Genomic DNA, 24,298 nt, shown 5'->3' on the forward strand with positions numbered 1-24,298 from the left:
GACAAACATGTATCATACCCTACAGCCTGTGTTCCAGTCTTTGACCGGGTCAGGGATGTAATGAATGAACCAATATACATATATATAGAAGGACAAACATGTATCATACCCTACAGCCTGTGTTCCAGTCTTTCACCGGGTCAGGGATGTACTGAATGAACCAATATACATATATATAGAAGGACAAACATGTATCATACCCTACAACCTGTGTTCCAGTCTTTGACCGGGTCAGGGATGTAATGAATGAACCAATATACATATATATAGAAGGACAAACATGTATCATACCCTACAGCCTGTGTTCCAGTCTTTCACCGGGTCAGGGATGTAATGAATGAACCAATATACATATATATAGAAGGACAAACATGTATCATACCCTACAACCTGTGTTCCAGTCTTTCACCGGGTCAGGGATGTAATGAATGAACCAATATACATATATATAGAAGGACAAACATGTATCATACCCTACAACCTGTGTTCCAGTCTTTCACCGGGTCAGGGATGTAATGAATGAACCAATATACATATATATAGAAGGACAAACATGTATCATACCCTACAACCTGTGTTCCAGTCTTTGACCGGGTCAGGGATGTAATGAATGAACCAATATACATATATATAGAAGGACAAACATGTATCATACCCTACAACCTGTGTTCCAGTCTTTCACCGGGTCAGGGATGTAATGAATGAACCAATATACATATATATAGAAGGACAAACATGTATCATACCCTACAACCTGTGTTCCAGTCTTTGACTATTATTATGACGGGGTCGTCACTCCCAAAGTGATTTATGAATGACTGATAAATGCTACGAAATGACAATGGAGGCTGTTGCTGGAATGAAAGATGACAGGGAAAACCGGAGTACCCGGAGAAAAACCTGTCCCGCCCCCGCTTTGTCCAGCATAAATCCCACATGGAGTGACCAGGATTTGAACCACGGTATCCAGCGGTGAGAGGCCAACGCGTTGCCGTCTGAGCCACGGAGGCTTTCATTGGCGAAGTTAAAACTTCTTTTATTTTATTTTTTCTTTGCCACATAATTTTTAAAATACAGAAACATTTTTAAATCGAAACAGACTTTCAACGTATTAGGTCGTGTTACATGTAGTACGTGTTGAAGAGATGTTAAGTCATCATCATCATCATCATCTGTTTACCCTCCAGGTTCGGTTTTTCCCTCGGACTTAGCGAGGGATCCCACCTCTACCGCCTCAAGGGCAGTGTCCTGGAGCTTCAGACTCTTGGTCGGGGGATACAACTGGGGAGTATGACCAGTACTTCGCCCAGGCGGCCTCACCTGCTATGCTGAACAGGGGCCTTGTGGAGGGATGGGAAGATTGGAAGGGATAGGCAAGGAAGAGGGAAGGAAGCGGCCGTGGCCTTAACTTAGGTACCATCCCGGCATTCGCCTGGAGGAGAAGTGGGAAACCACGGAAAACCACTTCCAGGATGGCTGAGGTGGGAATCGAACCCACCTCTACTCAGTTGACCTCCCGAGGCTGAGTGGACCCCGTTCCAGCCCTCGTACCACTTTTCAAATTTCGTGGCAGAGCCGGGAATCGAACCCGGGCCTCCGGGGGTGGCAGCTAATCACGCTAACCACTACACCACAGAGGCGGACTGAAGAGATGTTAAGTACAGAACAAAAATGGCCAGCCGGACACCAGTTTCGATTACAATGCGGTCGTGAAAATTCAATATTCATTGACATGCCCCACAACGGGCGACTTAAACGCACTCTACAGTGTGCTAGCAGCAGTGCCAGACCTGTAGCTCAGATCCTTTCAAACAGAACAGATGGTCTAGGCCACCATAGCTCAATTGGTAGCGCAACCGTCGCGAAAACGGGAGGTTGTGGTTTCGGATCCCATTGGTGTCCGGGTGGCCATTTTTGTTCTGTAGTTAACATCTCTTCAACACGTACTACATGTATGTAACACGACCTAATACGTTGAAAGTCTGTTTCGATTAGAATGCGGTCGTGAAAATTCAATATTCAGAAACACTTTTTGTTCTTCCCGATCCAATCCCCTCTTTATTTAATAATTTTACAATTGTGCGGAATTATTCCTCTTTTTCTACTTTTCCTATATACCCACTATCCAGATATTTAGCCCTACGTGAGTCGGTATCACTACATACTCTAAATCAGGGCCTCTCAAACGCCCAAAATCTCACGCGTGCAAATCGAGGTGCAAGAGCTCTGTGCACTGTGCATCGTCCCCGCTCGGCTCGACTCGGACCAACGCTTCGTCTCTGGGCTACTCGGCTAAGCTCGCCTAAGCTCGGCTCTATTCGGCGCAACTCAGCTCGCTACGTAGCAAGTGCGGAAGAGGGAGACAGGGGGAGCGAGCGAGATAGGCGTGAGGAAAGAGAGAGTAAGCGCTATTGCTCCAAATCGAGGAGTGGGGGGTCTGCACTCTGGTCAACCAAGCGAAGTCGTCTTTTGCACCGTGCACAGTGCATGCACCAGGCGCATGCACTCTGAGAGGCCCTGATCTAAATAGATGTGTCTCTTAAAATAACAATTTGACGGTCCATACTATAAAAAGATATAAATTACAACAGGAGATACGATCTTTATAAGTTGAACAACATTTATTTGTTGGTGCGCTGGCTCTGTCATAATCATACCAATTTTAGATTTTCTCAAGTCAGAGCCTTCTCAGGGTGATCCCACACGTCTGTTTCCACGGAGAATGTTTATATTGCATAATTATCGGCTTACTAAAGTCTTTTAACACCTACATTATGCGAGGATCTGACATCACGGAAGTGAGCTAAGGCACTCAGATAAGAGAATATGGTGACAGCGAACAAATATAGACCGAAGTACGTAATACTACAGCGAGGCCTGGGTTAAGATGCGTGGGGAAATCTTGTAACCTGAAGTAATACCCATCTAAGAAGCTCGCAGGCGTGCTGACTTGTTCAGCCGAGAACAGTTCGATAGCGGAACCCTCATACAAATACGTAGGATGTAAAGGTAAATCAACCAATGGGAAAGTACATATTTACGAAGGAAATGGAATCAAACAGATCAGAAAAATGATATAGAGGAAGATATAATAATAATAATAATAATAATAATAATAATAATAATAATAATAATAATAATAATAATAATAATAATAATAATAATAATACTGTTACACTGCGAATTGACCATGCGGTTAGGGGTGCGCAGCTGTGAGCTTGCATTCGGGAGAGAGTGGGTTCGAACCCCATTGTCGGCAGCCCTGAATATGGTTTTACCTTAATTAAGGCCACGGCCGCTTTCTTCCCACTCCTAGCCCTTTCCTATCCCATCGTCCCCATAAGACCTTTCTGTGTCGGTGCGACGTAAAGCAATTTGTAATAAATAAAAAGTAATTATGATACTTGGAATGCTACCACCTGCACAGTACGTTCATCCTATTGCAAACAGGGTGATTCTAAAAGAAAATCGTCTTCTGCGGCAGACAAATTTTATGCACTTAAGTGTACAATACAAAGGAATGTTGTTGTTTGAGACATCAGTCCATACACTGATTTGATGCAGCCCTCCATGCCACCCTATCTTTTCGTTTCTGTGTAACTACTACATCCTACACCTGTTCTAATCTGCGTGTCATATTCATACCTTGGTCTACCCGAACAGTTCTTGCCGACTACAAATGAAACATTTCTAGGTGTCTTAAGATGGGTTCTGTCATTCTATCTCTTCCTTCCGTCAAAGTTAGTAAAATTGATCTCCTCTCACCAATTCGATTCAGTATCTCTTAATTCATGATTCGATCTACCCGTCTCATGTTCAGCATTTTTCTGTAACATCACATTTCAAAATCTTCTATTCTCTTTCTTTCTGAGCTAGTTATCGTCCATGTTTCACTTCCATACAATGCCAAGCTCCAGACGAAAGTCTTCAAAAAAATGTCTATTGTTCGAAGCGAACAAATCGCTTTTCTTAAGAAAGGCCTTCCATGCCCGTGCTTGTCTGAATTTTATATCCTCCATACTTCTGCCATCGTTAGTTATTTTACTACCCAAAGAACAATATTTATCTACTTCCTTTAAGACTTCGTTTTCTAATCTTATATTTCCTGCGTACTTGACTTCGTTCAACTGTACTCGATGACTTTTGTTTTAGATTTCCTTACTTTCATCTTTTTGTCCTCCCCGAAGACTCTGTCTATAGCATTCAGCAATTTATCCAGATCTTCTGCAGACTCAGACAAAATAACGATATCATCGGCAAATCTCAGAGTTTTGTTTTCCTTTCCTTGGACTGTGATTCCCTTTTCAAATTCCTCTCTGATTTCCTTTACCGGCCATTTTATATAAACATTGAAAAGGAGGGGGACAAACTGCAGCCTTGCCTCCCTCCAGTTTGGATTGCTGCTACCTTTTGAAACCCTTCAATTCTTATCACTGCAATATAGCATGTTGTTTGCGTAGGATACTGTGTGTTGGTGTGGTGGAGTGTAGTGTTGTGAGTTGCAGGAATCTGTGGCACAGTAACCGCTAACCGCTACGAGGGGATAAACCATCCGCAATTTAAACAGCATGGCTTTCAAACTATGTCATGGAATGTATACATCCAAGTCCATATCCATCCAAGAAACCTAAAACATTATTGTACGGTGATCAAAGCACAGTGTCTGTATAAGGCGGAAGCCATGACGAGAGTAACGGACCCAGTTATTGGAAAAAAATGAGATTCCTTAGGAAAATCTTAGGTCCGAAGAAGTCATTAGATTCAGAACATGTTCCTATTGAGACCGAATCGAGAACTTTATGAAAATTTGAGAAGATAACAACTACTATGAGGAAAAAAGACTATAATTTTATGGGCACATTATGAGGATGAATCCAAAGAGACTGGTACACTGGATACTTAGTGTACAAGAAAAATAAAAGGCACATCCTTTATGGCTTAAGATGGTTCACAAGGACTTGGAAGAAGTGGGGATCCAGGAGGGAGATATACAGGAAAGAACAACCTTTAGGAAGAAAATTGCGAGAGTGAGGGATCGACCGGAAAAATTCGTCCAGTCACCCAACAACTCTGTTGAAGAGCGACACAGGAAAATTCAAAGACTTAAGAATATCTGGGAGTGCAAAGAAAAGGGACTAAGTTTGAGACATGAAAGATCTTATGGATTATGTAAACGTGGTCCATGGATAATCTTAACAAACGAAAATAATAATATAATGACCTGGTGGCTGATCAAATACGGGGTCCAGGTTCGTAGGTTAAGAGTCGAGCCATACACAATATAATGATGATACGATGGAGGATGATTACTAATTCGTCTTAGAAGAGGCGAGATTGTGGTTTTATCCGATTTTAAATCTGGTAAGCATAATCCATGAGACCTTGAATTCTTTAGGGATGTGCCTTTCCAATTTTTAAACTTCACATACACCGACTGGTATTCCAACTGTAACCGCCTTGAAGAACCAATCGTAGGAATATATCCCCTTATAATCTAATTATATAAAGGCTTAAAGAGTTAAAAGTAAAGATTCAGCATCACCTTTACCGATAACTACATGCAAGTCGATGATTTTCTAGAAGTCTACTTCATCGTATGAAAGGTACAAGCTGTTCTCCATGCATTGTGTTTCTTACGGTCTACATCCATGAACAATTTCGCCTTGCAATCGGCCTAGTTAACTGAAGACTGGAGTGCAAAACCTACGTTCCTTGTGTTGCCGACTGGTCAATTGTTTGATCTTAGGACGGTGAGATATCATCTGGCAGTGAAAAGACGGGTATGTAGAAAGAAAATAGTCGACAGGGAAGGCGATTATGCCTAATTGGTCAACATAAACTCTAAGTACCTATTTTCCCCCACAATATGAATGTTTACACAAATGACTTTGATTGTCCTATAACAACTTACCATTGATTCTATGAAACTCTCAGTGTTACCAACATATTTTCCCTTGCTATACTGGCATACGTCTATTCCAATTCTGTGGAAGAGTATATTCCTACCACTTACGAAATCCTAATATCTCCCACCTCTGTAGTCTGACATCGCACTGGTTTTCGCCTGTCATTATCTCCTTCACAAAACATGTATGTAGATGAAATAAGTAAGTACCTCGATAGTTATTTAAATGCCTCCTGTTTATTTGACTATCGATTATTGCACTTACTAGTTTGGTCCAGTTGCCAGGTATCTTACCCAAAGCCTATGCTAATATTCTTAACTTTCTTATTTTTATTCTTATTCCTCTTCTTTGTCTTCTTACGGGCTGAATGGCTCAGACGGTTAAGGCGCTGGCCTTCTGACACCAACTTGACAGGTTCGGTCCTGGCTCAGTCCGGTGGAATGTGAAGGTACTCAAATACGCCAGACTCGTATCGGTAGACTTACTAGCTGGTAACAGAACTCCTACAGAACTAAATACCGGCACCTCAGTGACTTCAAAAACCGTGGGAAGTCGGACGTAAATTTATTATTATTATTATTATTATTATTATTATTATTATTATTATTATTAATATTATTATTATTATTATTATTATTATTATTATTCCACTGCAGAGTCTGAGTTCCACCTTTTTTGTTCTCTGTATATTTGAATGTTATCCGCAGTGAGGGATTAGCCCAACGAGGGATTTTGCCATGTGAGGGAACTGTCCCAGACTCATTCCTGGTCAGCATATCCCGAAATATAGAGATTTGGATTGGGAATTCCTCCCAACCCTCTGAATAAGATACAAAAGTTGAAAACTAGAAAAGCGGCTGGAATTGATCAGATTTCTGGGGATATACTAAAGACAATGGGTTGGGATATAGTACCATGTCTGAAGTACTTATTTGATTATTGTTTGGCCGAAGGAGCTATACCAGATGAATGGAGAGTTGCTATAGTAGCCCCTGTGTATAAAGGAAAGGGTGATAGACATAAAGCTGAAAATTACAGGCCAGTAAGTTTGACATGCATTGTATGTAAGCTTTGGGAAGGCATTATTTCTGATTTTATTAGACATGTTTGTGAAATTAATAACTGGTTCGATAGAAGGCAATTCGGTTTTAGGAAAGGTTATTCCACTGAAGCTCAACTTGTAGGATTCCAGCAAGATATAGCAGATATCTTGGATTTTGGAGGTCAAATGGACTGTATCGCGATTGACATGTCTAAAGCATTTGATAGGGTGGATCATGGGAGACTACTGGCAAAAATGAGTGCAATTGGACTAGACAAAAGAGTGACTGAATGGGTTGCTATATTTCTAGAAAATAGGTCTCAGAGAGTTAGAGTAGGTGAAGCTTTGTCTGACTCTGTAATAGTTGAGAGGGGAGTTCCTCAGGGCAGTGTTATCGGACCTTTATGTTTTCTTATATATATAAATGATATGAGTAAAGGAGTGGAATCGGAGGTAAGGCTTTTTGCGGATGATGTTATTCCCTATAGAGTGATAAATAAGTTACAAGATTGTGAGCAACTGCAACGTGACCTCGAAAATGTTGTGAGATGGACATCAGGCAATGGTATGTTGATAAACGAGGCTAAAGGTCTGGCTGTGAGTTTCACAAATAGGAAAAGTCCTCTCAGTTTTAATTACTGCGTTGATGGGGTGAAAGTTCCTTTTGGGGATCATTGTAAGTATCTAGGTGTTAATATAAGGAAAGATCTTCACTGGGGTAATCACATAAATGGGATTGTAAATAAAGGGTACAGATCTCTGCACATGGTTATGAGGGTGTTTAGGGGTTGTAGTAAGGATGTAAAGGAGAGTGCATATAAGTCTCTGGTAAGACCCCAACTCGAGTATGGTTCCAGTGTATGGGACCCTCACCAGGATTACCTCATTCAAGAACTGGAAAAAATCCAAAGAAAAGCAGCTCGATTTGTTCTGGGTGATTTCCAACAAAAGAGTAGCGTTACAAAAATGTTGCAATGTTTGGTTTGGGAAGAATTGAGAGAAAGAAGAAGAGCTGCTCGACTAAGTGGTATGTTTCGAGCTGTCAGCGGAGAGATGGCGTGGAATGACATTAGTAGACGAATAGGTTTGAATGGCGTCTATAAAAGTAGGAAAGATCACAATATGAAGATAAAGTTGGAATTCAAGAGGACAAACTGGGGCAAATATTCATTTATAGGAAGGGGAGTTAGGGATTGGAATAACTTACCAAGGGAGATGTTCAATAAATTTCCAATTTCTTTGAAATCATTTCGGAAAAGACTAGGAAAGCAACAGATAGGGAATCTGCCACCTGGGCGACTGCCCTAAATGCAGATCAGTATTGATTGATTGATTGATTGAATATGGTTTTACTGCTAACGCTCAAGTGATTGATTGCTGTGGTTTGTCATTGGTTGATGTGAATACTCTCACACCCGTTATTTCAGTTCGGGATGAATACTATTTATGGCATATGAAATCTTAAACGCACAAAATGTTTCACTTTTACAAAACAAAATACTTAGAACTGCCTCTTATATAACTGTTCTGCTTCAACTTCTTAACCAATTTTGTTGTTCGTGCCTTAGGGCAGTCAGCTCTTGCGGGAGAAATAAACTCACAAATCAGTCATTGGGGCACTGAGCTAACAGATGGAGGAAGAACACGTCTCGTCATCTCCCGAATGCAACACGCCCAAGATCACCAAATTACTAGAAACCTGGGCGACCTTGTAGGTGAAACGAAAGCGACACCAAGAGGAAATAAGTGTATGAGGTGTCACTCAAAATTCCTTACATATGCACATACATTATTACATGAAACTGTCTGAATATTAATGGTATCTATCAAAACGTTATTTATTACTTTAATTATCTTAAAGGAATTACTCTCACGTTCGCGAAGTGTCTGATAGATACTGGTACAATCTGTACCAATGAATGGATGTTGAGATGTGGCACTCTAGTATAAAGCAAAAGCAAATTCACCTCCGTACAGGCCATGAAGGCCTTTGGAGGAGTGGAAGGTAAAGGCTTCCACCATTGTTAACCTTGGCACGTGGTGAGGTAGAGTGGTTAGCTTTACGCCCGGCCGCCTTTGCCCCCAGGAATTAACCTGGTACTCATTTTTGGTGTAAGCTGAGTGAACCCCAGGGCCATACGCACCTCCGGAAATCTCGTTTCTTAAATTGTACGACTTCCTGACGGGGATTCGAACCCACGTCCTTCCGGACGAACCGAGCACGCCTTTACCGCCTCGGCCAGGCAGCCCCTACTCTAGTATAAAGGTGGGTATAAAAATGCAAATAGGCACTAGAATCTCAACACGTGGTAACTGAGAACCTGATACCCCGAAATCATAGAGAAATCGAAAATTTCCAGGTACAGTCGGAACCGTTTATAGCGACGTCGCTTTTAACGACATATTGGATATAACGGTGAAATCTAACGCTCCCGTTTAAATCCTATATAAACACTGTATTTAAAAAAATCGTTTAGTACAACGACGCCTTTTACGGCATATCGTATAAAATGAGGTATTTTGATCACATTTTAGGACAAACGTATCGGCTATAAGGTGCAATGTTGATTTGGGGACTGCTGACAGCAGTATAATGGTTATTACTGTAGATTTCAAATCGGTCTGTCTGTTAAACAGTCAAGGCAAGCATCACTGTAAAGACGTCACAAAATAAAATAAAACTGTTTAATATTGAAGAAAAGTCACCCATAATATGGCGATTAGAAAATGGGGAAGCAAATGCCAGTATCGCGAAGGAATTGTGTGTATCATACTGAATTATTTCTATCATTTGAAAGGATAGAAAGAAAATATTATCTTTCTGAAGTAAATTCTTTAAAAATTAAGTGTGTCAGAATATCTGAGCACAAATATATTGGAGAATACCTAGAAGGTTTAAACAGCAAAGAACAAATAATGTGCCGATCAATGGACCTATTCTTCAAGCGAAAGCCAATTAATTCCAGTCACACTCCACAAATACTGTACTGTAAATACCGTACTTATTTCAGTTACGTTTTATTGAAGTTTTAACGTAATTCTGTTAATTAACCATGTAAGTATACAGCCTGAAGCAATACAATACAATGGATTTCTTTTTTTTTTGTCTGGCAAGATTAAGGCCATTAGGCCCTCTCTTCCATCTAAGCAGAAAATGGAGTATTTACAAGTGCAAAAATGAAATAGACTTACAATTGAAACATCTTACAACTTTTTTTTTTTTTTGCTAGGGGCTTTACGTCGCACCGACACAGATAGGTCTTATGGCGACGATGGGATAGGAAAGGCCTAGGAGTTGGAAGGAAGCGGCCGTGGCCTTAATTAAGGTACAGCCCCAGCATTTGCCTGGTGTGAAAATGGGAAACCACGGAAAACCATTTTCAGGGCTGCCGATAGTGGGATTCGAACCTACTATCTCCCGGATGCAAGCTCACAGCCGCGCGCATCTTACAACTACTAAATAATAAAATATTATGATAAAGAGCGATTATAAATAATAGGAAAAAATAGGAAAATGACACAATTATGACATGCTTAGCTAATTTCTATTATCCTTAATAATAACAGTTTGATTATATAAAGTCTGTAGTTTGAGGAGGGCTAAATCTACAATATTTCCATAACATACGAATAAAAATTTAGAACTTCATCCATTACTTACAGTTACTAGGTGTCTACAGATATGATATTTTTAGTAACAAAACAAAAATCCAATTTGTGCGACTATCGGCTATAACGACCGTTGATTGGTTATAACCCATTTCGACTGTATTTCTGAAGTTTTTGAGTTGAGAGAGTCCAAATAGGGATTCAGAAGCAAAACAGTGTAAGTGTGAAAACGTAAGCAATTGTTCACCCAGAGGGAAGCCTTATATAGGCTTCTTGACTGAATGGTCAGCCTAGTGACCTTCGTTTCAGAGGGTCTTGGGTTTGATTGCCGTCCGGGTCGAGGATTTTAACTGCGTCAGTTTAATTCCTCTGGCTCCTTGAATGGAGTTTTGTGCTTGTTTCCATATACACAGAAATACACAATAGTGAATATATCGCTCCACATAGGTTTGGTTTCAGGAAGGGTATCCAGCTGTAAAGGTGACTTTAAACCACATTTTTTTTTTTTTTTTTGCTAGTGGCTTTACGTCGCACCGACACAGATAGGTCTTATGGCGACGATGGGATAGGAAAGGCCTAGGAGTTGGAAGGAAGCGGCCGTGGCCTTAAGTAAGATACAGCCCCAGCATTTCCCTGGTGCTAAAATGGGAAACCACGGAAAACCATCTTCAGGGCTGCCGACAGTGGAATTCGAACCCACTATCTCCCGGTTGCAAGCTTACAGCCGCGCTCCCCTAACCGCACGGCCAACTCGTCCGGTAAACCACATTAGTGCTGATCCAAAATAATCAAGAGAAGGCCACTGATAAGAAAAAAATACGATGAAGGGAAGCGTTATTTCCAAAGATAACAATCCCGGAGAAAGTGTTGAGGGATGTTTTCGAGATGTTAACGAAGTAAGGAGACGTACTGACATTCGAAGTATAGCGATGTATAACGGTTTTTATAAAAATTAAAATAGATATAAATTATTTAGGCATTTCCAGTCATCTTACATACTTTAATCTTGGTGCCACAGAACCTCTAAGATCATTATAAAAATCTCATGACTACACGGGAGGTTGGGTTCAAAATTCGAACTCAAAATCAAAACAGCAAAAGTACGCATTCATAAGCATTTTTCGAATAAATAAATAGGCCTAAATAAATAAATAAATAAATAAAAATAAATAAATAAATAAATAAATATATAAATAAATAAATAAATAAATAAATAAATAAATAGTCCGCCTCTGTGGTGTAGTCGTTAGCGTGATTAGCTGCCACCCCCGGAGGCCCGGGTTCGGTTCCCGGCTCTGCCACGAAATTTGAACAGTGGTACGAGGGCTGGAACGGGGTCCACTCAGCCTCGGGAGGTCAACTGAGTAGAAGTGGGTTCGATTCCCACCTCAGCCATCCTGAAAGTGGTTTTCCGTGGTTTCCCACTTCTCCTCCAGGCGAATGCCGGGATGGTACCTAACTTAAGGCCACGGCCGCTTCCTTCCCTCTTCCTTGCCTATCTCTTCCAATCTTCCCATCCCTCCACAAGGCCCCTGTTCAGCATAGCAGGTGAGGCCGCCTGGGCGAGGTACTGGTCATTCTCCCCAGTTGTATCCCCGACCAAGAGTCTGAAGCTCCAGGACACTGCCCTTGAGGCGGTAGAGGTGGGATCCCTCGCTGTGTCCGAGGGAAAAACCGAACCTGGAGGGTAAACAGATGATGATGATGATGAAATAAATAAATAAATAAATAAATAAATAAATAAATAAATAAATAAATAAATAAATAAATAAATAAATAAATAAATAAATAAATAAACAAATCTTCTACCTATCTACATCACTATTGGTATCGTGATAATAGCCACGGGGCCTGTAATTTTGCGCACATTTCGAACCACAGGGACGTGATTTTCCATTTCGAAAATCCCGCATGCACTGACCGAGGTTCGAAACTCGACTGCCTTGGTAAGAAGCCGGTGACAATGCCACTGGGCTATCACGGTCCCCAAAGCACTTATCGAAATTATAATTAAAACCTGCAACAAACTGTTGACACTTAACGTAACATAAATGTTAAATAAATCTTTAGGAAATAAAAAATGTAGGGCCAGTATCTTAATGGACGTATGTTGTCCCTTTGATTGGAGAACTGCAATGGACCTGGTTCATTATTATTATAATTATCATTATTACTATCCTCTTTTTCGAGCGGAGTAGACGCGCTACGACTATGGAGACAGTCAAGCTCTGCAGTTGAGAGGCTATCGGCTGTCCTGAGAACGGTTTTTCTGTAGTTTTCCATTTTTACTTCCAGGCAAATGCCGGGACAGTTCCTATTCATAGGTCACAGCCGATTCCTTCCGTCTCCTCGCCCAATTTTATGCTCCATCATTCATTTCATCTTCATTAGCTCTTTAACAGAGATACGCGACAGGAAGGGCATCCGGCCATAAAATCGTACAATATAATTTCATCTCACCTCATCCCCAAACCCATATCAGGAAACGGGAGTAAGGTGTGGACATACGCACACAGAAGAAGAAGAAGAAGAAGAGGAAGAAGAAGAAGAAGAAGATGATGATGGTGATGATTATGATGGTGGTGATGATGATGATGATGCTTGTTGCTTAAAGGAGCCTAACATCTAGGTCATCGGCCACTAAAGGTACGGAATGAGACGAAATGTAATGACAATTCATCCACTGACCAGAATTCAAAATTTGACGATGAAGAATGAATGGATGAAATTGAGTGTAAAATAATCAGCGGATCCAACTCACAATATTAAAAGTTAAAAATAATTCCATAAAAATAATCCACTGACTAGGATTCAAAAAGACGACGATGAACTACATTATGAAGTTAAAACAATAAGTGGATCTGACCTGCAAAGCCCCACCTTCCCAGAAGCAAACTTAAAACAATGGTATAGTATACAATGACCAAGGGGCTGCATCCAAAGCACTTGTTGTCTAAAGGGGTCCAAAATCCGGGTCAACGGCCCCTCATAATGGGACTTAGCGCTAGTGAAGTAGAACCATGGTATTTCTCATGTAGCGGTACTAATCACAAGTTTTTTTGTTTGCTATTTGCTTTACGTCGCACCAAAACAGATAGGTCTTACGGCGACGATGGGATAGGAAAGGGCTAGGAGTGGGAAGGAAGCGGCCGAGCCGGGTTGAGTGGCTCAGACGGTTAAGGCGCTGGCCTTCTAACCCCAACTTGGCAGGTTCGATCCTGGCTCAGTCCGGTGGTATTTGAAGGTGCTCAAATACGACAGCCTCGTGTCGGTAGATTTACTGGCACGTAAGGGAACTCCTGCGGGACTAAATTCCGGCACCTCGGCGTCTCCGAAGACCGTAAAAAGTAGTTAGTGGGACGTAAAGCAAATAACATTATTATTATTGAAGCGGCCGTGGCCTTAATTAAGGTACGGCCCCAGCATTTGCCTGGTGTGAAAATAGGAAACCACGGAAAAACATCTTCAGGGCTGCCGACAGTGGGATTCGAATCCACTATCACCCGGATGCAAGCTCACAGCCGCGTGCTCCTGACCGCACGGCCAACTCGCCCGGTAATCGCAAGTAACGCAGACCTATGTTGTTTCTCACATAATGGGCCAGTCATAGGCAACTCAAACCCATGGTTTTCCTCACATAATTGTACTAATTACAGGGACCCCAACTATTCCGTAGTGTTCTTCACACAGTGGGTACTAATCTCAGGCAACGCAGACCCATGGCGTCGCTCATATAGTGGTACTAATCACAGGCAACGCCCAGACCCGTGGTGTACCTCGCAACGCAGACCCATGGTGTCCACAACCAAATGTTGAAACACTCCAGTGAGGATAGTCTCTTTTTTATTCCTCCTTGGGATGTTCTAACCGTACCTGGATAGAGGTGGGCCTCCGTCATAGTTGCGGATACTATACACGGGTACTGTGAACCCATAGTAATCCACCCACAGATCCATGATATTTATAACATAGTGGTACTAATAGCAAGAAAAGTCGACTCATGGTGTTCCTCGCGTGATGGTACTAATCACAGGTAATCTCATGGTTCTAGTGTCATCATCATCCCTTGGTCGCCCATTTTAGTCGCCTCTTACGACAGACAGGGGATACTATGGGTGTATTCTTCGTCTGCGCCCCCCCCCCCTCCACACACACGTATCCTCGTACTAGGAGCAGGTGATACACGGGCGTAAGGATGATTCCTAAAGCAGACCCTACACGATCAATAAAACTGTCAGTACCGAAAAATATTGACAGTAATACTGATCGCGTGTGGACTGGAATGATGGAATGAAGGTCAGTACTGAAGCAGATCCGGATTTCCTGATCTGCAAGCGTCAGTACTGTAGAGTGGTGGGGATACTGACAGTTATACTGACCGTGTGAGTGCGCTTGTCATTATTTCTGTCAGTATCAACGGAGCAGCGATGGACGACAAATGCGTTTCTCACCAAGGCCAAGTAGAGGTGCTTGTGGAATCGTCAAGTAGGCCTATTGCAAAAGTTTATCGAGCTATATGAAACGCTGCCAGAATAAACGTACTTAACACAATACTTTACATGTTTCCACAACTGCTGTACTGATGGAAACTGGTGACATTACAGCGGAAAACTTTAAATCTTCAAAATTTATACCACTTGTAAGATACCTCACTGTCACCGCTAATCTCTCTGCCACCGATAAACAGCACCGCATGTTTGTATTTTGCCTTATTACAAAAGGCTCTACCAATCTTCAAAATTCATACCAGTTGCAAGATACCTCACTGTCACCGCTAATCTCTCTGCCACCGATAAACAGCACCGCATGTTTGTATTTTGCCTTATTACAAAAGGCTCTACCATTTGTAGTAATTTCGCAAAAGTACCCTCACGCATTCGGAGATAGTTCTGATGATCTTCTGCTTCGGTATATTGTGTTTCCCTCAACACTTCATATGAGAATACTCTTCTCTTTTCCTAAGCCAATCTTTAACCCATCGTTTACGTTTAAAACTGCGTTTCGTGCAGTACTAATATGATAGCTACAAAATGCCCGTCTTTTACGATGCATTTTGATAGAATACCGCAATTGCATGTTATAAATCTCTTTCCGTAGTGACGGTTATTGACTTAATTTATAAAGTGAGAGTGCCGCAATGGTAAGCTAGTGCACTGGTACTGACCAAAATATTGACAGTAATAATGATCGTGTTAGGTAGCTACAATATTGATGCGTACTGTCAGTATTATTGACTCAGTATTACTGATCAGTATTACTGACCGTGTAGGGTCTGCTTAATATTGCTTGAAAACTGTCAGTATACATGTTCATTAAATCTGGTTGCTAGACGATCTCCAAGGTTGTCACACCTGCCGGTGAAAAATTCTCCCAATTATTATTAGGGTAGAATATGAAAATGAGCAGTTCGTCCCTCTCCAAACTGTGTGGATAATTTAGGGACCACCTGCTCGTCACCTATGTCTTGAGGCCCACATCGCTGATGCCATCTCCTCGGCAACGAAATATATTCCTAGACATCTAATGCAACAATAATTACTGACGTCTAACTACCAGAGCTTTTAAGAGACCCGCAATGTAACGAGCTGCGTAATTGATAAAGCAAAGGGGGAAACGGGAGGCAGGCATTCAAAGATACAACAACAACAATAAAAACAAGCAATTATGAAGGCCAAAGATAATTGTGTTTAATGAAGTGGTTCATGAACTTACCTTGTAAGCAGAGTTAAATTAACAGAATACTTGGTCCATTTTAAAAACTCAAGGTGAATTTATTGTGTCATACTTCTTCATCATCTTTACCATCATCATCATCATCATCATCATCATCATCAAAACATCATCATAACACATCATCTTCATCATCATCACCGCCATCATTACAGCCTGCGTAGAGGCCATGATTGTTAAGGTGTTAAGACTCTATTGTCCGGTTCGAGACCCGGTGGTGGACAAAAGTTTCATCGTCAAAATGTTGGCGGGCAGAGTATGAGAGGCGGTGGTAATTATATAATTTCTAATCACTAGACTGCGTGCCAAAAACCTGGATTCCATTCCATACGACATCGTACTGTTCATGTGGAGTGAGGTCATTATGACGCTGTTGATGGTGATTCGTATGTTGGATGGAGATGTTAAGCCTTGAACAAACCCCTTGGTCTTATTCGACTGGGGTAGGGTATGCACCGACATCGGATTTCACTATCTCCCTATCTCGTTACGATCACCACCTCACATCCAGACGCGCAGGCCTCCCATGGGAATCAATTAGCAAGATCTGAACTAGGCCTATCTGGAGGTCACAATCAATCAATCAATCAATCAATCAATCAATCAATCAATCAATCAATGAAGTAGGCCTATGTCATGGTGTCTCACCTCACTCTGCGACGTCAAATATTTTCGAAATGAAACAAAATGTGAGAAATCTAGTTGCTCAGAAATGTTCCCATGACAGGCTTTCACACAAGGGGAAGGTATGCTCAATACTCTCTGCCAGATGGAGAGAAGACTGTAGGGGTATGGTTGCCATGGAAATGTGGATGGACCCATTGCGGTTGCAATGGCGATTAATATTTTTCAACATAAAATTATGTTTCTTAAACGGAACATGTGTGTTGTTTCTAGCGAATTGAATACTACATGTATTTATGTCAGAAGTCTGTACAAAGTTCTCTTACACATTCAACACACATTATGAATAAGTGAATTGCTGCATGAACCAATTAATGAATGATTGCATGACGGAATTGTAATCATGCATGCATGAATGAGTAGAACTGTTCTCTCCCAGTCACGGATGACCACCAACTGGGGAGAGAGCATTCCTAATTGAATGAATGAATGAACTAATTAATTAATGCTCTCGGCCTATATCTACGTAACCCCAGCATCTACGGGGAGAATATTCCATTCTGAATGAATGAATGAATGAATGAATGAATGAATGAATGAATGAATGAATGAATGAATGAATGAATGAATGAAAGAATAAACGAACGAACGAACGAATGAATGGATGACTTTATTAAAGGACAGAATTCATGCATGCATGAAGAGAAAAGAAAACTCTCCATTCCCAGTCACCGACAACGAATGGAAAACTAGAAGTACAATTAGTGATAACAGACTTGGTTTAACTGTTCTAAACGTCGTGTTTTTTGAACTGCGCAGACTGTTTGTACGAGACTTGTTCAGATGTTGACAATGTTACACCGTCGATCTGGCTAACATTCAGCGTGGTTGCATTTCTGTGGCATTCGCTGTAAATAAAAATGTCTAGGTTTTCTTCAGCACTGAAGGCCGGCATAGTATCTATTAGACGAAATCAAACGTAACAAAAACACCAAAACGGGATTCAGTGTTTCAATACGGAAAGTAATATCCGAAACGTACGTGAAATGCGTTACAGTACGTTCCATTTCCTGTTTGACACTCACAGCAGATTGGGAGACACTATAGTCGTAATATTGAAAGATGCGTTCTGACATTTCTTAGAGGGAGGTCCGTTTACTGTCTGCAAGGGTGGAGAGGAGATAGTAGGGGTTATGGTTGACATGGAAATGTGGGAGGATCCACTGCGGTTGCTCTGGAGGTAAGCCTCCTGGCCGGCTCGTGTTGCTTGGAGTTGCCAAACCTCTCACTTCTGAATTACGTACAACACATCACAGCGATCTCAACGAACAAACAAGTGAGGCGGAAGTGAAGGGAAGGAAAAAGGAATGTAACATCAGGCAATGGCACATGCAATGCTCCTTCCTTCAGCTCTATCTGTCAAAATGCTTCCTTTAATATTTCGGGTATTGTACACTGAACACTAGGACGTGCTGTACTGATACGTTGAGAACCGAGCTCGATAGCTGCAGTCTCTTAAGTGCGACCAGTATCCAGTATTCGGGAGATAGTAGATTCGAACCCCACTGTCGGCAGCCCTGAAAATGGGTTTCCGTGGTTTCCCATTTTCACACCAGGCAAATGCTGGGGCTGTACCTTAATTAAGGCCACGGCCGCTTCCTTCCCACTCCCAGCCCTTCCCTGTCCCATCGTCGCCATAAGACCTATCTGTGTCGGTGCGACGTAAAAGCAACTAGCAAAAAAGATACGTTGAGAGTGATATTTGTTTACTTTCCTGTATTGAGCATAACTTCCATTGTAAGAGCCCCTCACATGTGTCAATTCCTGCACAACTAAATTTTTCACATTTTAATGAATATTGAATTTTCACGACCACATTGTAATCGAAAGCGACTTTCAACCTATTAGGTCGTGTTACGTACATTTAGTACGTGATGAAGAGATGTTAAGTACAGAACAAAAATGGCCAACCAGACACCAGTTTGATTTCGGATCCCACTGGTGTCTGGTTGGCCATTTTTGTTCTGTACTTAACATCTCTTCATCACGCATTAAATGTACGTAACACGACCTAATAGGTTGAAAGTCGCTTTCGATTACAATGTGGTCGTGAAAATTCAATATTCATTGACTTGGCCCTCAACGGGCAACTTGAACGCACTCTACAGTGTGATGGTAGTAGTACCAGACCTGTAGCTTAGATCCTTTCCAACAGAACAAAGATGGCCTAGGCCACCATAGCTCAATTGGTAGAGCAACCGACGCGAAATCGGGAGGTTGTGGGCTCGGATCCCACTGGTGTCTGGTTGGCCATTTTTGTTCTGTACTTAACATCTCTTCATCACGTACTAAATGTACGTAACACGACCTAACAGGTTGAAAGTCGCTTTCGATTTTCACATTTTGTTTCATTTTGAAAATATTTCAGGTTGCAGAGTTAGTTAGGGCACCCTGTATTGTAGGCCTAGCTACTACTAATTCACTCTCTGCAAAGCTCCATCCTACATATCTATAAAACAGGAGTCACCACTGGGTTATTCGCCAAATGTATCACCAGAGATCTTTCATATCATGACATGGCACGACATGGAATGCCGAACGGAATTTTATCCGCGCTTAAGAAATCCAACTACTTTTGGCATGTCTGAATCCGTGAACCTGGTAAGTGGTGGTGGTAGTGATTATTTTAATAGAAAGTATAACTGAGTAAGCATCCTGCCTTAACACCAGCCAGAGGGGGAAAAAAAAAGAAAGACTTCGCACTCGTACATTTTCTCCACTACGCGGAAAAGCGCAGGCCACCGGTGAGATAAATTGTTTCGATAAGTCGAAAGAAAAATGTGTGTATCCCCAAAAGAATCCTAAGGCTCATGAATTGTGAGAAAGTAAAAGACATTCTAGACCTCGCAAACATTATTATTATTATTATTATTATTATTATTATTATTATTATTATTATTATTATTATTATTAACCAGCCTTGCGGTGTAGAGGTAGCGCGCCTGTCTCCTATTCCAAGTCCCAGGGTTCGTTTTCCGGCCAGTTCAACTATTTTAATTCTGGATAGAAGAGTAGAACGAGATTCACTTTATACAAATAGGACATCAAACTATTATTACATACATTATCATTATAGACTGTTATGCCTTTCAGCGTTCAGTCTGCAAGCCTCTGTGAATTTACTACACATCACCACAATCCTCGATTCGCAACTAGTGTTGTGGCCTCAATTAGTTCTATGCCTCTTATCTTTAAATCGTTAGAAACTGAGTCTAGCCATCGTCGCCTTGGTCTACCTCTACTTCTCTTACCCTCCATAGCAGAGTACATTATTCTCCTAGAAAACCTATCCTCCTCCATTCGCCTCACATGACCCCACCACCGAAGCCGCTTTATGCGTACAGCTTCATCCATCGAGTTCATTCCTAAATTAGCCTTTATCTCCTCATCCCCAGTACCCTCCTGCCATTGTTCCCACCTGTTTGTACCAGTAATCATTCTTGCTACTTTCATGTCTGCTACTTCTAACTTATGAATAAGATATCCTGAGTCCACCCAGCTTTCGCTCCCGTAAAGCAAAGTTGGTCTGTAAACAGACCTATGTAAAGATAATTTCGTCTGGGAGCTGACTTCCTTCCTACAGAATACTGCTGATCGCAACTGCGAGCTCACTGCATTAGCTTTACGACACTTTGATTCAATCTCACTTACTATATTACTATCCTGGGAGAACACACAACCTAAATACTTGAAATTATCGACCTGTTCTAGCTTTGTATCACCAATCTGACATTCAGTTCTGTTGAATTTCTTACCTACTGACATCAGTTTAGTCTTCGAGAGGCTAATTTTCATACCATGCTCATTGCACCTATTTTCAAGTTCCAAGGTATTAGACTGCAGGCTTTCGGCACAATCTGCCATTAAGACCAAGTCGTCAGCATAGGCCAGACCGCTTACTACATTTCCACCTAACTGAATCCCTCCGTGCCATTCTATACTTTTCAGCAGATGATCCATGTAAACTTCGAACAGCAAAGGAGAATTCATTCTACCATCAATTCTCACCGAGGCCAAATTGTCAACATAAATGCCTTTGATTGATTTTAAAAATCTACCTTTAATTCCATAGTCCCCCAGTATAGCGAACATATTTTCTCTCGGCACCCTGTCATATGCTTTCTCTAGATCTACGAAACATGAACACAACTGCCTATTCTTCTCGTAGCATTTTTCAATAATCTGGCGCATACTGAAAATCTGATCCTGATAGCCTCTCTGTGGTCTGAAACCACACTGGTTTTCATCCAACTTCCTCTCATCGACCGATCGCACCCTCCCTTCCAAGATGCCAGTGAATACTTTGCCTGGTATACTAATCAATGAGATACCTCGATAGTTGTTGCAATCCTTCCTGTTCCCTTCCTTATAGATAGGTGCAATTACTGCTTTTGTCCAATCTGAAGGTACCTTACCAACACTCCATGCTAATCTTACTACTCTATGAAGCCATTTCATCCCTGCCTTCCCACTATACTTCACCATTTCAGGTCTAATTTCATCTATTCCTGCTGCTTTATGACAATGGAGTTTATTTACCATCCTTTCCACTTCCTCAAGCGTAATTTCACCAACATCATTTTCCTCCTCCCCATGAGTTTGGCTGTTCGCAACACCACCAGGATGATTTCCTTTTACATTGAGATGATGTTCAAAATATTCCCTCCACCTCTCCAGTCAATCCCTGGGATCTATTATGAGTTCACCTGAATTACTCGTTGGATGAACGGTCAGCGTACTGGCCTTCGGTTCAGAGGGTCCCGGGTTCGATTCCCGGCCGGGTCGGGGATTTTAACCTTAATTAGTTAATTCCTACGGCACGGGGGCTGGGTGTATGTGTGTTCATCATCATTTCATCCTCATCACGACTCGCAGGTCGCCCACGGACATCAAATAGAAAGACCTGCACAATCAATCACTAATGATCTGCGTTTAGGGCAGTCGCCCAGGTGGCAGATTCCCTATCTGTTGTTTTCCTAGCCTTTTCTTAAATGATTGCAAAGAAATTGAAAATTTATTGAACATCTCCCTTGGTAAGTTATTCCAATCCCCAACTCCCCTTCCTATAAACGAATATTTGCCCCAATTTGTCCTCTTGAATTCCAACTTTATCTACCTGGCGAGCCTAAACCGTCCTGGGATATCCCGGCACTAAAAGCCATACGATATTTCATTTTACTCAATACACTGTCCATTTCCTTTTTCCCTCCCTTCTTAAGATTCTTTATTACTGTCCAGAAAGGTTTCCCTGCTGCTTGACCTAGCCTTTCCAGGTTATTACCAAAATCTTCCCAAGACTTCTTTTTCGATTCAACAACTATTTGTTTCGCTCTGTTTCTTTCATTTACGTACAAATCCCTGTCTGCCTCGGCCCTTGTTTGGAGTCATTTCTGATAAGACTTCTTTTTACGTTTACAAGCTGCTCTCACTTCATCATTCCACCAAGATGTTCGCCTTTTCCCATCTTTACACACAGTTGTTCCTAGGCATTCCCTTGCTGTTTCTACTACAGCATCCCTGTATGCCACCCATTCACTTTCTATATCCTGAACCTGCTTACTGTTCGAAACGTCTCACTAATCATATCCATGTACTTCTGTCTAATTTCCTCGTCCTGGAGATTTTCTACCCTTATTCGTTTGCAGACAGATATCACATTCTCTACCGTAGGTCTAGAGATACTTAGTTCACTACAGATCAGACAGTGGTCTGTATCATCAAAAATCCCCGGAAAACTCGTACATTCTTAACAGATTTCCTGAATTCGAAGTCGGTTAAGATATAGTCTATTATGGGTCTGGTACCCCTAGTCTCCCATGTGTAGCGGTGAATAGCCTTATGATTGAAAAATGTATTTGTAAATGCCAAACCCATACTAGTACAGAAGTCCAGCAAACGCTTCCCATTCCCATTAGCCTCCATATCTTCCCCACATTTACCAATCACCCTTTCGTATCCTTCAGTTCTATTTCCAACTCTCGCATTGAAATCGCCCATTAGCACTATCCTCTCCTTGCTGTTGACCCTGACCACGATCTCATTCAATGCTTCATAAAACTTGACAACTTCATCCTCATCTGCACCCTCACATGGTGAATACACGGAGACAACTCTAGTCCTAATTCCTCCAACTGACAAATCTACCCACATCATTCGCTCATTTACGTGCCTAATAGAAACTATGTTGCGTGCAATGGTATTCCTGATGAAGAGCCCTACCCCAGACTCTGCCCTTCCCTTTCTAACTATTATTATTATTATGAGATTTTCTCAATCTCAGTTAGGCTACAGGAAGAAAGCGCACAGTGAGAAGGTGATTCTGCTCACCTAGTATACAGTACATAGACTAAAACTAGTTGCCTTCAATGGTATGGACATTGAAGACGCCAATTCCAGTTAGAAACCCAGCCTAAACTTATATCCATTTTAAAATGGGAGAGATCTGACCTTGGGTATCGGCAGAAGGAAGACAGGCCGCGAAAGGCGTGTAAATGAAAGTTACCCTAGATACTTCCAACCTAATAACAGGGGGATTGGAAGAGAACAAGAGGTAAACAAGGTAGGTCGATTAGGAAAGAAAGCGAGGAACCTGGCACAAGTAATACTAAATAATGCCAGCTTCAGCTTCTCGCCCCGTGGTCACCAACCCACGTTTCCACGCCCACCACTGATGCATAGAACAGGAGCTGTTACTGCGACAACAGCAACAAAAACAACAGTATTTCTCAAGGTCGAACTTGCGACTATAACCTTAAGCTATCCTTAAATTGATCCTGATGACCTCATTTTCGGTAAAGAAGGAAGCAGCAGGAATGCTAACCACAGGCTCTGTTGCTGTAAGTCAAACGTGCTGGGAGGATGGCCGCTAATGGGGCAGCATAATAACATAATGGGCGGCTGATCCATAAACCGTGGGGATTTAACAGGTAGTAGGCTAGCCACACACACCCCACCAGTCTTAAGAGGTGAGCGGCCTTCACAACAACTTTGCATATCATTTATACCGTATTAGGTCAATCCAACTTCATCATAACTTGATAATCCTTCCGTACATTGCGTAATAACCAGCCACTGGTCAGCGGCCAGCAATGTTCCTAACTCTTACACTGTACAGGGAATGTTCGTAAAGTAAAGAACATTTCATGAACGCAGACAAAACAAATTGAACCAAACAGGACAATAAATTACGAAGTATTATGAACACTGATATACAATGTTAAACTTTCCACGGCCGGGCTGAGTAGCTCAGACGGTTGAAGCGCTGGACTTCTGACCCAACTTGGTAGGTTCGATCCTGGCTCAGTCCGGTGTTACTTGAAGGTGCTCA

Source organism: Anabrus simplex, chromosome 4 (assembly GCF_040414725.1).
Source record: "Anabrus simplex isolate iqAnaSimp1 chromosome 4, ASM4041472v1, whole genome shotgun sequence".
Classification (NCBI taxonomy): Eukaryota; Metazoa; Arthropoda; class Insecta; order Orthoptera; family Tettigoniidae; genus Anabrus; species Anabrus simplex.